Below are 12,221 nucleotides of genomic sequence, written 5' to 3' on the forward strand. Positions count from 1 at the left end.
TTCATTCAAGCACACTTTATAAACTTCTTCCATGGTGGAACCCTCATCAGAATCACTAGAGATTGAGGTTCCAATGGCAAAGGTTCCCTCATGTGAATTCCATTCCATAGTGGGGGGTAGCACCCTTTCATTCAATGAGCATTCATGGTAGGTATCCAAGATCACTCTCTTCAATCCATGCACAAAAGTTAATTGGCCAACTAGGATGTCTGCCAAACAATCCCAGTGTAAGATCCATGGCTATCTAAGGAGCAACTAATAGGTTGGCCTCCCACCAAGTCAAAAAACGTGAAAGTCAAGAATACACTCAAAATGCACTATGGTCACATGCACTTGGGGACACCATTTCTTCTAGATTTCTCACACTATCATCATCTAATTTTAAGATAGTGGTGACATCATTTTGGATGCACAAACCTAGTCTCTCCAATAAATCCACACTAATTATGTTCATGGAAGAGCCTAGCACTACCATTGCACTTTCTATCAAAATGCCATCCATATATGGTTGTACCCTAAGACAATCTTTTTTCACATGCTCCTACCATTCACTACCCATTCAATTGACACCAACATGTACTATAACATAACTAGTTCATAGGATTTTCTTGAATTCCTTGCATATGTTATATGACAATCAAATTAGTTGCAAAAAATTCACATGTGATTTTACTTCACATAAATCATTTGCTAAATGAGACTCCTAAAATTTGCTATTTCTTTTGTAATATTTTCACACGAAATACTAATGAATTTTGACCACTACATGCCCCATGCAAGAGCAGCTTAAAATAATCTCCCCGCGACTAGAAGAACCCTGGGCTAAATAGTCCACCCTCACACGTTAATAAAATCCATCCGCACGGTGCATAAGAGGCCGTGGCTTGAAGACTGCAAGGCCGCACGAGAACACCCTTTACAGGAAAGGAAAGAGGATAATGGTTAAAATTTTGCAATTTTTTAAAATAATCCTCTCTCCTCAGCCGATGCATGGTGGGGACAGAGAAGTATGAGTGTAAGAGGAGTGTGGTGTGGAGAAGCATGAGGGAGGAGACATGCACACAAGCCATGTGGGAGGCTATCTCCCCCCCTCTAACTATATGAACCCCCCCTCCCCCCCCTTGAAGCTTGGGAAGGGAGAGAGGAAGCATGGAAGCTGTCGCCCTGCCTCCGTGGATGCCGCCACACTGACCCGCCACGTCGCCACGCTGCGCCTTGCCACCTCCGTCCTCACCACCATCATCATTGTCGTCTTCTTCATCATCATCCTCCTCCCTTTCCAATCATTTCCCCCCCTCCACCTCATTCTATTGTTGAACAGAAGCTTCTAAAACAAAGCTTCCATAAGCCTTGTACACACGACTTTTCTGGGTTTCTTAAAACCACGTATTGTAAAGGTAATTTTTGCACGAGGGGGAGTAGGCAAATTTTGAGGCTGATTTCCTTAAGCCTGGAGGGAGTTCGTAGATCAGATAAAGGCAAAGACGAGTTTGCGGAGTCAAGAATCTATGTCATCGATGGCCCCCAAAACAAAAGACGCGAGGTGTACACGTGGGAGCCTCCAACCCAAGTTTACGCGCGAACATCACTATGAGTCCTCATGCCCAGGTTCCAATTGTATTTCTTGCATAAAAGGGATGCGTTAAGCACGATGATTTTCAGAAAAAATTAAATGTTCATCCATTCGTTTTACAAAGTTTAGTGCATGCCGAATAATTGAAATTGCTTGCACTCCCGTCAACAAGGGTAGTTGGAATCCCCTTGAATGTATAATGCATAAATTAGAAGAGGGATCCTGTTAAGAAGGATAGGGCTTGTAGCATGTTGCACTTATTATTTAAATCCATGGACGTGATTCCTATAAAGGTTAATCTTACACGCCATTGAATATTGTCCAAAGAATTGCATTGCATGAAAGGGAAACAATGAACTTACCTATTACATGCGAGGATGCTTGCATTTTAAGTCGGGTTAAATGCTGTAGGATGGATTAAGTCAATAAATAGCCCTATGACATTCATTCATGCATGAACTTCTTTATCAAAGTTGTTTTAGAAGAAGAAGCATTTCATATTAAATCATGAATTCAATGCATTGGAAAAAGGGTTTATAGGTATAGTTCTTGTTAAAACTCAACGTAGGTTTCTATACGAGTTAGTCCTAAATTTTCAATCATTAAAGCTTGGTTCCATTGCATCATTATAGTTTTAGCGCAAGGGAAAAGAAATGATCATTGAAATCTTTTAGCTGCATAGAAGGAAAAGTCTATGAATCACATATTTGCATGGAATGTTATATTTTGCAATTACTTACATCTCTTAGGAAAAGGATTTGCATCTCCTCTAAGGAAAGATCACCTCTAGTCGCAAGACAATTGGATCAATTAGGTAATTTGTCATAAGGGTGTAACTCAAATGATAACCACTTCAATGCGCTAGATAGAGTTAAGCTGCTAGGTAGAGTTAAAATTCTGCTTAGTATCGCACTCGAAAAAATGGTTTCTGTGTCTAGAACACAAAATGGTATTGCCACTCCTTAGAACGAGGTTGGCAAGTCCTAAGTTCAAGTCAAACTATCTTGAGGATGAGTAGTCATCCTGTTATATCACCTTCCCTTGAGGCTGATTTGCCAAGTTAGGAAAATTATGTATTGCCTAGCAAGCAATGGACCAATCAAGTTGGGGCGATGAGGTTGCCCAAGATTTAGTGTCTCAGTTTAAGGAACCTAAGGTATTTGTTAATTTGGGTTAACAGGGTATATACCCTAACCCAAGGATAAACAAACAACAAAACCCTTGGGGGATCTTGCCAAGTCGCAATTGATCCCAAATCGAATGCTAGATACATTCAGAGAGAAGGATTCACACCTTAGCCGTTGGCCAAATAAATGACGACTGAATTGATCGTGTTTGTACAGTTAGGAGCACTGTTTGTACTTCTTTGCTCAATGAACTAAAGATGGAAAAATAATTAATGCTTCAAGTTGAAGGCTTGGAGGGAGAGACAGCATCAGTTACCCCTGACTGTCTGCTTGACCCTAACCAAGGGGGTTGTTAGTTGCACTAGGTACGTGGACCACACTCGCCGCGAGAGGTCTCTCCGTGGGTGCTACTTGGAGCAGGAGGACGCTTGGGTGCCAGGGGGGGCTCTGGCCGTAAATCTCTTGCCTCCGAGTCCTGCACAAGAGGCCGACGTGACTCGAGATTGGATCTCGAGGCCCGCATACTAGTCTACAGGCAGAAACTTGGATTAGTAATCCCTAAGGATTTTCTGGATTGCCTTCGGGCAGATTATGGATTAGCCCTCGAGCTAGATTATGGATTAGCCTTCGGGCTGGATTATATGATGTATTCCAAAGACTCATAAATAAGATCAATTGTTGAAAAGGAACTTGTTTGACATTATTTTTCTATGTCAGTGCTTAAATTACATGAAGGAACAGGTGAATAATTGGCTAATTAAGGAAGCTCTTTTTGCATATCAGACTAAATGTGGTAGGTAATTAGATAACTAAAGCAACCTTGAGGAAAGTGCAGTGGGTGTGACCATGGGTCTATCCTACGGAAGGGTGGTCCCAGTTGGCCGGGAATTTTTCTCGAAGAAATTTGACAACAAGGAACGATGACCTAGAATCTAGGATACTAGAGTTCCGAATTATGCTATTTTAGGGGAACGGAATAGATTATGCCTTATGGGTAGAGAGGGCGAGCTTTGCATCCCTCTCGTTTTCCATTCTCCTTGAACCAAGTGCAGCATGAATCCGCTTTGACCCTGACATTTCTATGTAAAGTAGTTCATCTGGGGTTCGACGCTAGTTGCCATTCCAAGAATTTGACCACTAGGAAAACCATGATTCGGGTCGGTCCTAAGTGGGAACGACCGGAATGCTTCCGCTTCATGGCAGACTCAGGAAGACTTAGATCGCAAACCCCGTGACATTCCATGGGAGTGCTGGGTGGTGCTTTCTAGACTATCTTCCCGATGGGCTGCTAAGATGTGTCCTGCAAGTGAGCAGGTGGACACATTACTGTTGGTATCAGAGCGAACCAACGAGGAACTAATATTCACAATAAAACTTAATGAGGAGAAGTAGAGAAAATGTTGCTATTAAATAACATTTCCTTACTATCGATGCTGACTTGCAGAGTCGCGAAGCATGGAATAGATTCTTGGTATTCTAGGTTATGTTTGTGACTAAAGGCGTGCTTCGACTTATCGATGGAGGTTCGATATGATAAATATCCTAGACTGCATCTACAATCCTTCACCCCTGTACATGGAACGGAGATGGACGCATGATTCAAGAATTTATTGCATAGCTACCTACCGACTTGCGTACCTTCGAACTAACTTGAAGAGAATCAAGTGGATGGAAGACTTAAAGATTGTGAAGTTGTTCATCTTTGTTGTGAGGCTCACGCAAACGCAACCCTACATGTCGGCGGTCAAAAGGTCAAGTAGAACAAGTATGTGTACGAGGAAGTGACTCGAATAATCCCTGTTGACAGAATCAAGGTGTTGGGACATTACGAGAAGAACAGGTATCAAAGGAAAGGATACCCTAATCTTCCAATGACCTATCGATTCCTGAAAATCCATGACCCCAATCCATGTTATTACTCAATTCTCGTAGCTGAATGTAACACAATCTTATTCTCCCCAAATTAATGTATCACCTTGTTCCATTTTCCCAATAATAATTGTACTCCGAAAGGGCTATGCTCACATGAATGAAATAGACTTTTTATCAATGATTGCCTTGACTGTGAGTATTGATAAAGAAGTCAAGTGATTAGGTCACTTGGCTAAAAGCTAAACTGGACATAAAATGTAATGAGAGAAATGCTTAGCAAGTTTTTAACATAAAGAATCTCATGCCCAGGCACAACCTCAAGTGTAGATCCCTAGTCCAACCCCTACACCAAGTACGACTGTAATTCAAGAGAAGAAGTTCCTTCTCAAGCAGATCAAGCCACCAGAATTTGACGGCAAAGGAAGGACCATCCAAACTGATGCCGAGAGATCTGGATCAAATCCATGGAGGATTACTTCGAAGTAGTAGGTACTGCACCCGCTAACCAAGCAATGCTCGCCAAATTGAAGCTTACCGGCGAAGCAAGACTTTGGTGGAAGCAATGGTGCAGAGACCAAGGGATCTCGGAAGGGTCAGTTACTTGGGAAAATCTTAAAAGAGTAGTGCGAGGGAGTTATTTACCACCTGCCTACCGCAGCCAGAAGATGAACAAGTTCTATGAGCTGAAATAGCTTGGTCTATCTCTTTATGCATACTATTCAAAGTTCGTCTCTCTTTTGAAGTATGCGCCACAAATGGATATGACACAATAGGTATCAAAATTTTGTGCTGGATTAAACCCACCTATAAACACGCACCTTGAATCAATGCGCTCGACAAATCTACAGGATGCACTCATTCGAGCTCCACCCATAAAACAGGAGGTGCAGACCAGGCCAAGAAATAACAAGACTTAGTCTTACAAGGGTCAAAATAAGGGAATGTATAGGTCCCAGGCAAACAGAGTACAAGGCCAAAATCAAGGACAAAGAAAGAGAGCTAGGGCAAACACTGCCAACAATTTTGTTCCTACCCAAGGTAATGGTAACAATATCCATTACTTCCATTGCAACGAGCCCGGTCATTCTAAAAGGTAGTGTCCCAAGCTTAATGGTGGGCAACATCAAGGACCATCCCAATGAACCTTCCATGGCCAAGGAGCCGTCGTCAAGGCCAGAGGAAGAACCGCCAGTATTGCCAATAGGGAGATTTGCGATGAAAAAGACTCGACCATGGAAGCAAACTTTGAGAGGGAAACAGTCCATGCCACTCTCCATAAGAAAGCCCTGAATCGCCAATTCTTGGTGATTCAGACACCATCGGATTATCAAGGTAAAAGCTTCAAAACCTTGACTGATTGTGGCAGTATACATTCCTTCATTTCACCAGCTTGTGTAAGAAGATTAGGAATATCCACAATAGAAGCACCTACCTTACTTGTGGAATTAGAAAATGGTCGTGAGGTCACTTGTACCAGGCAAACTGCTAAGGTGGAATTCCTTCTGGGAGGAAAGTCAACTTCGGTCAGATTCAGGATTATGAACCTAGGTATCCATGAGTGTTTGCTCGGAATGGATTGGCTTAAACCTAATGATGCCCACATTCACTGTGGAAAGGGCCAAGTTTCCTTTCGAAATTCTGAAGGGGAATTAGTCACAACTCAAGGAGAGGTTGGTAGGCCGAAAATTCAACTGGCCAAAGCATCTTGGATAATAAAAGGAGTTAGAAAGGGGCTACCTGTCTATTTGATTAAGCTAAATAAGCTAGATAAGAATCAGGAGTCTAGGGAAGAACCTTCATGGCTAAAGGAGTACGTAGACGTATTTCTTGAAGAGCTGACAGAACTTTCGCCTCAAAGGGAAGTTGATCATGAAATCAAGCTAGCACCAGGAGCTGCATCGATCGCAAAGAGGCCATATAGGATGTCCATTCCGGAAGCGATTGAGCTGAAGGAGCAACTCAAGCAACTGTTAGATCAAGGCTACATCCGTCCTAGCAGTTCACCATGGGGAGCTCTAGTGATGTTCCAGAAGAAGAAGGATGGAATGCTTTGGTTATGCATAGACTACAGAGGGTTGAATCAATCAACCATTAAGAACAAATACCCCATTCCAAGAATAGATGAACTTCTTAACCATCTTCAAGGTGCGAAGATCTTCTCCAAGATTGATCTCAGGTCTGGACATTATTAGATAAGTATCAAGACCCGAAGCTACAGGCAAAGTATCAAGAATTCTCTATCAATAGTGGACTTGTCTACTATAGAACGAGATTATGTATACCGACAAGCCAGTCACTCAAGCAAGAGATACTTTAGGAAGCCCATGACTCCCCTTTTTCAGGACATCCTAGCTATGCCAAGACCCTTAATGCAATCAAAAAGAGCTATTTTTGGGAAAGGCTTAAAGGTGACATTCTCAAATATGTCACTGAATGTTTGTCTTGTAAACGCATTAAGGCCGAACATGTCAAAATGCCAGGGAAATCACAACCACTTGACATTCCCCAAATGAAATGGGAATTCATCAGTATGGACTTTGTTGTTGGCCTACCCCAAGTTCAGGGAGGATAAAACTCCATTATGGTTGTGGTTGATATGCTTACCAAGGTTGCACATCTTATCCCTGTTAAGACAAACTATAAAACCTCAGACATTGCAAGGTTGTTCATCAAGGAAATATTCAAACTGCATGGGTTACCCAGAAGAATCATTAGTGATCATGACTCTCTCTTCATATCACATTTCTGTAGGGCTATCTTCGAGGCCATTGAGACTCAACTCTATTTTAGTACACCTTACCATCCCCCAACCGATGGTCAAACAGAGCAAGTCAACCAAGTCATTGAGGATATGCTAAGGGCACACTACTACCGTGAACCCAAAAAGTGGATTCAATATTTGCCACTAGTTGACTTTGCCTACAATGCTTCTTACCAACAAAGCATTTAGATGATCCCTTTTCAAGCATTGTATGGGCATGACTGTCGTAGTCCTTTGAGATTTTCGAATCCAACCTTAAGGGTTGAAGCTTCAAAGCAGATGCTGAAAGATATGGATGACCAAATCAAGTCAATAAGACAAGACATCCAAGCCGCCAAGGATAGACAGAAGGCTTACACAGATTTGAAATGTCAAGGTAGATAATTCGCTGAAGGTGACATGGTCTTCATTCGCGTACATCCAAAGAAAATTTTCCTATCCCTGGGTGAATGCAAAAAGCTAAGGCCAAGGTATTGTGGACCTTACAAGATCCTCAAGTGCCTAGGGCCTCTAAAAGTTCATTATGTATTCCATATCAATCTACTAAGGAAGTATGTACCTAACCCTAGTCATTTGCTTGATGATCAACAAGTTGTAATGCCTAGCCAAGGAGTCCTTGAGCTACCTCCTGATAGGATCTTAGATGTTAGGGAGAGGAAATTGAGATCCAAAACCCTGAGAGAATACCTCGTCTAGTGGAAAGATTATCCCCAAGAGGATGCCGCTTGGATGGATGAAAGTACTCTCAACCAACAACACTCCCAACTCTTCTCAAGATGAGGACATCTTGATTCCTCTAAGGGGGAGAGAAGGTAATATTTCTGCATGAAATATCAATAAATTTTGACCACTAAACAGCCCACGCAAGAGCAACTTAAAATAATCTTTCCGCGACTAGAAGAACCCTAGGTTAAATACTCCACCCTCACGCATTAATAAACTCCACCTGCATGGTGCATAAGAGGCCACGACTTGAAGACCGCAAGGCCGCACGAGAACACCCTTTACGGGAAAGGCAAAAGGATAATGGTTAAAATTTTGTAAATTTTTTTAATAATCCTCTCCCCTTAGCTGATGCATGGTGGGGAGAGGGAAGTATGAGTGTAAGAGAAGTGTGGTGTGGAGAAGCATGAGGGAGGAGGCATGCACACAAGCCACGTGGGAGGCTATCTCCCCCCCTCTAACTATCTGAACCCCCCCCTTGAAGCTTGGGAAGGGAGAGAGGAAGCGTGGAAGCTACCGTCCTGCCTTTGTGGATGCCGCCACACTGACCCGCCATGTCGCCACGCTGCGCCTTGCCACCTCGGCCTCACTGCTATCATCATCGTCGTCTTCTTCGTCGTCATCCTCCTCCCTTTCCAATCATCTCCCCCCCTCCAAGTTGTTGAACAGAAGATTCTTGGAAGCTTCTTTAGAAGCTTCTAAAACAAAGCTTCCATAAGCCTTGTACACACGACTTTTCCCGGGTTTCTTAAAACCAAGTATTGTAAAGGTAATTTCTGCGCAAGGGGGAGTAGGCAGATTTTGAGGCTGATTTCCCAAAGCGTGGAGGGAGTTCTTAAAACCACGACTTTTCCCAGGTTTCTTAAAACCACATGTTATAAAGGTAATTTTTGCACGAGGGGGAGTAGGCAGATTTTGAGGCTGATTTCCCAAAGCATGGAGGGAGTTTGTAGATTGGATAAAGGCAAGGAGGAGTTTGCGGAGTTAAGAATCTACGTCATCGATGGCCCCCAAAAACAAAAGACGCGAGGTGCACACGCAGGAGCCTCCAACCCAAGTTTACGCATGGACATCTCTACGAGTCCTCATGCCCAGGTTCCAATTGTATTTCTTGCATAAAAGGGATGCATTAAGCACGATGGTTTTTAGAAAAATTTAAATGCATTCATCCATTCGTTTTACAAAGTTTAGTGCATGCCGACTAATTGAAATTGCTTGCACTCCTATCAACAAGGGTAGTTGCAATCCCCTTGAATGTATAATGCATAAATTAGAAGAGGGATCATGCTAAGAAGGATAGCGCTTGCAGCATGTTGCACTTATGATTTAAATCCATGGACGTGATTTGTATAAAGGTTAATCTTAGACACCATTGAATATTGTCCAAAGAATTGCATTGCATGAAAAGGAAACCATGAACTTACTTGTTGCATGCGAGGATGCTTGAATTTTAAGTCGGGTTAAATGCTGTAGGATGGATTAAGTCAATAAATAGCCCTATGACATTCACTCATGCATGAACTTCTTTATCAAAGTTGTTTTGGAAGAAGATGCATTTCATATTAAATCATGAATTCAATGCACTGGAAAAAGGGTTTATAGGTATAGTTCTTCTTAAAAGTCAACGTAGGTTTCTATACGAGTTAGTCCTAAATTGTCAATCATTAAAGCTTGGTTCCATTGCATCATTATAGTTTTAGTGCAAGGGAAAAGAAATGATCATTGAAATCTTTTAGCTGCATAGAAGGAAAAGTCTATGAATCGCATATTTGCATGGAATGTTATATTTTGCAATTACTTACATCTATTAGGAAAAGGATTTGCATCTCTTCTAAGGAAAGATCACCTCTAGTCGCAAGACAATTGGATTAGTTAGGTAATTTGTTGTAAGGGTGTAACTCAAATGATGACCACTTCAATGCGCTAGGTAGAGTTAAGCCGCGTTAAAATTTTGCATAGTATAGCACTCGGAAAAACGGACTTGATAATTCCAACCTCAAAGGTCCTACCCACATTCCTTGAATGTTAGGGTTGGTTAGACGCCCATACAATCATGATCTAGGTTTTTTTCCCTAGGGTAAATTGGCCTAATACTAACTTCCGATTGAGTTTAGACACCCTAGGGCCAAACGTTGTCGGCCTAGTATGGTTAGGGTTGGGTTGAGTCAAGAGGACATCCCAAACCCTACATCTTGACCAAATGTATTTCTTGACCAAGGAACATCATTTGACGGGAGAAATAATCCCACAAGTTAGGTGCGACACTTGTCTCGTGCAACAAGTAGCAATGACACACGGTTTTTGTGTCTAGAACACAAAATGGTATTGCCACTCCTTAGAACGAGGTTGGCAAGTCCTAAGTTCAAGTCAAACTATCTTGAAGATGAGTAGTCATCCTGCTACATCACCTTCCCCTGAGGCTGATTTGCCAAGTTAGGGAAACTATGTATTGCCTAGCAAGCAATGGACCAATCAAGTTGGGGCGACGAGATTGCCAAGGATCTACTCTCTTAGTTTAAGGAACCTAAGGTGTTTGTTAATTTGGGTTAACAGGGTATAAACCCTAACTCAAGGATAAAAGGATAAACAAAAAACAAAACCCTTGGGGGATCTTGCCAAGTCGCAATTGATCCCGATGTCGAAGGGTTTGTGAAAGCAATATCGCATCCACAGAGGACTTTGAATAATTTCAGGATAGAAGACCAATCAAGTGAATATTGTGTGTATAGTTCAGACTTCAAAATAAAGGGTGAAATCTTGTAAATTCAAGTATTTGTCCAGCTCATCTTATGAGATAATTGACAACTGCAATTAAGGTTCCTATAACAGAAACACCAAGAAACAAGCCCGTTTTGTACCTATGATGGATGTCATGAATATGATAGAACCTCCATTATTGCTCTATTATCAACTGTACAAGCTATAAAGGATGCGGTTGAGAAGCTGAACATGGATGAATACAGGATCTGGATGCGTAGCTCAGAAGCTCCTAATTCACTCAAGAAGCCATGGCAATAACATTACAGAAATGCAGCAAAGTTCACTGCAAAAATTCAGTAGCACTTCTGGCTTTGTTGAACTTAGCAATCTCTAGTTCACTGGCACTTTCATTGCAGTTATCACTGTCATTGCTACTATTGCTGTCAATGCTATAGCTGCCACTGTCACTATCACTGAAATCACTCCACTTTCAAGGTAAGCAATGATAAAGCATAGATATTACACAAATTCTGAAATTATCTCTTTACACCAATCCTTGGAATTCTTTATTCAAGGCTTCAATGAATTTTGTGACATTAAGTTCACAATGTCCCGTGTAGTTTCAACCAACTCCTGGAACATTTCAGCAAATTCTGTTTCTTGGTTTGTAATATCATAAACTACAACTGCAGCTGACGCTCCTCTATAGTAAAGGGGTGCTAATGATGCATATCTCTCTTGGCCAACAGTGTCCCAGATCTCAAACTTGACAGTAGTGGAATCTTGCAGTGCAATTGTTTGAGACAAAAATGATGCTCCAACTGTCACCTTAGAGGCTGGGTCGAACTGTCCAGGTACAAACCTCAACACTATACAGCTCTTCCAATGCCAGAGTCTCCAAGAAGAACCAACTTTACATGCATATTCTTTGCATCAGTAGATCTTGTGTCATCCAGACTTCCATGTCTTTTGCCTGGCGATGACGTAGAGCAGCCCATGGCGACCTCCGGATTCAAGCGATATCAATGCGCAGTTTGTTGCGTAATTTGCACACATTTCTTAATCTTTCATATTTTTATCCTGTTCTATTTTTCCCTTCTGAAATTGTCGAGCCTCCCTGTGATTAAAAAAATCTTTCCTTTCCTTCTCCGTAAATCTCCTTCGAAGGTGCAGAATTCCTCCTCAATTTCCTTTCAAAAATCAACAACCAGTCTGTTTACTTGCCACTATCAATGGTGGCTCATCCAGACCCAAATTGATAGGCAAAAGTAATGAAAATTGATAATATGCGCCTGAACGCTCCCTTCCACAGTAATCCCCAAAACTTCTCGATTCCTCATCTCTGCAACCTTCCTCCCCTATAATGCCATAATCAATCGTTCACAATTGCGTGTGCTTTTGCGGTCCATGAATTCCATTCTGAAACTGTCGAGCCTCCCTGATTTCCTCCTTCCTCCTTCATCGT

General features: G+C 42.0%; 1 pseudogene; it reads right to left on the reverse strand.

Moving 5' to 3' along the window:
* Positions 1–11,096: 11,096 nt before the first annotated feature.
* On the reverse strand, positions 11,097–11,754 carry LOC148011182 (ras-related protein RABF1 pseudogene; annotated as a pseudogene).
* Between the last annotated feature and the right edge of the window lie 467 nt (positions 11,755–12,221).

The sequence above is a fragment of the Lygodium microphyllum genome, chromosome 28 (genome assembly GCF_053477565.2).
Source record: "Lygodium microphyllum isolate KBCC chromosome 28, Lygodium_microphyllum_v1.1.10, whole genome shotgun sequence".
NCBI lineage: Eukaryota > Viridiplantae > Streptophyta > Polypodiopsida > Schizaeales > Lygodiaceae > Lygodium > Lygodium microphyllum.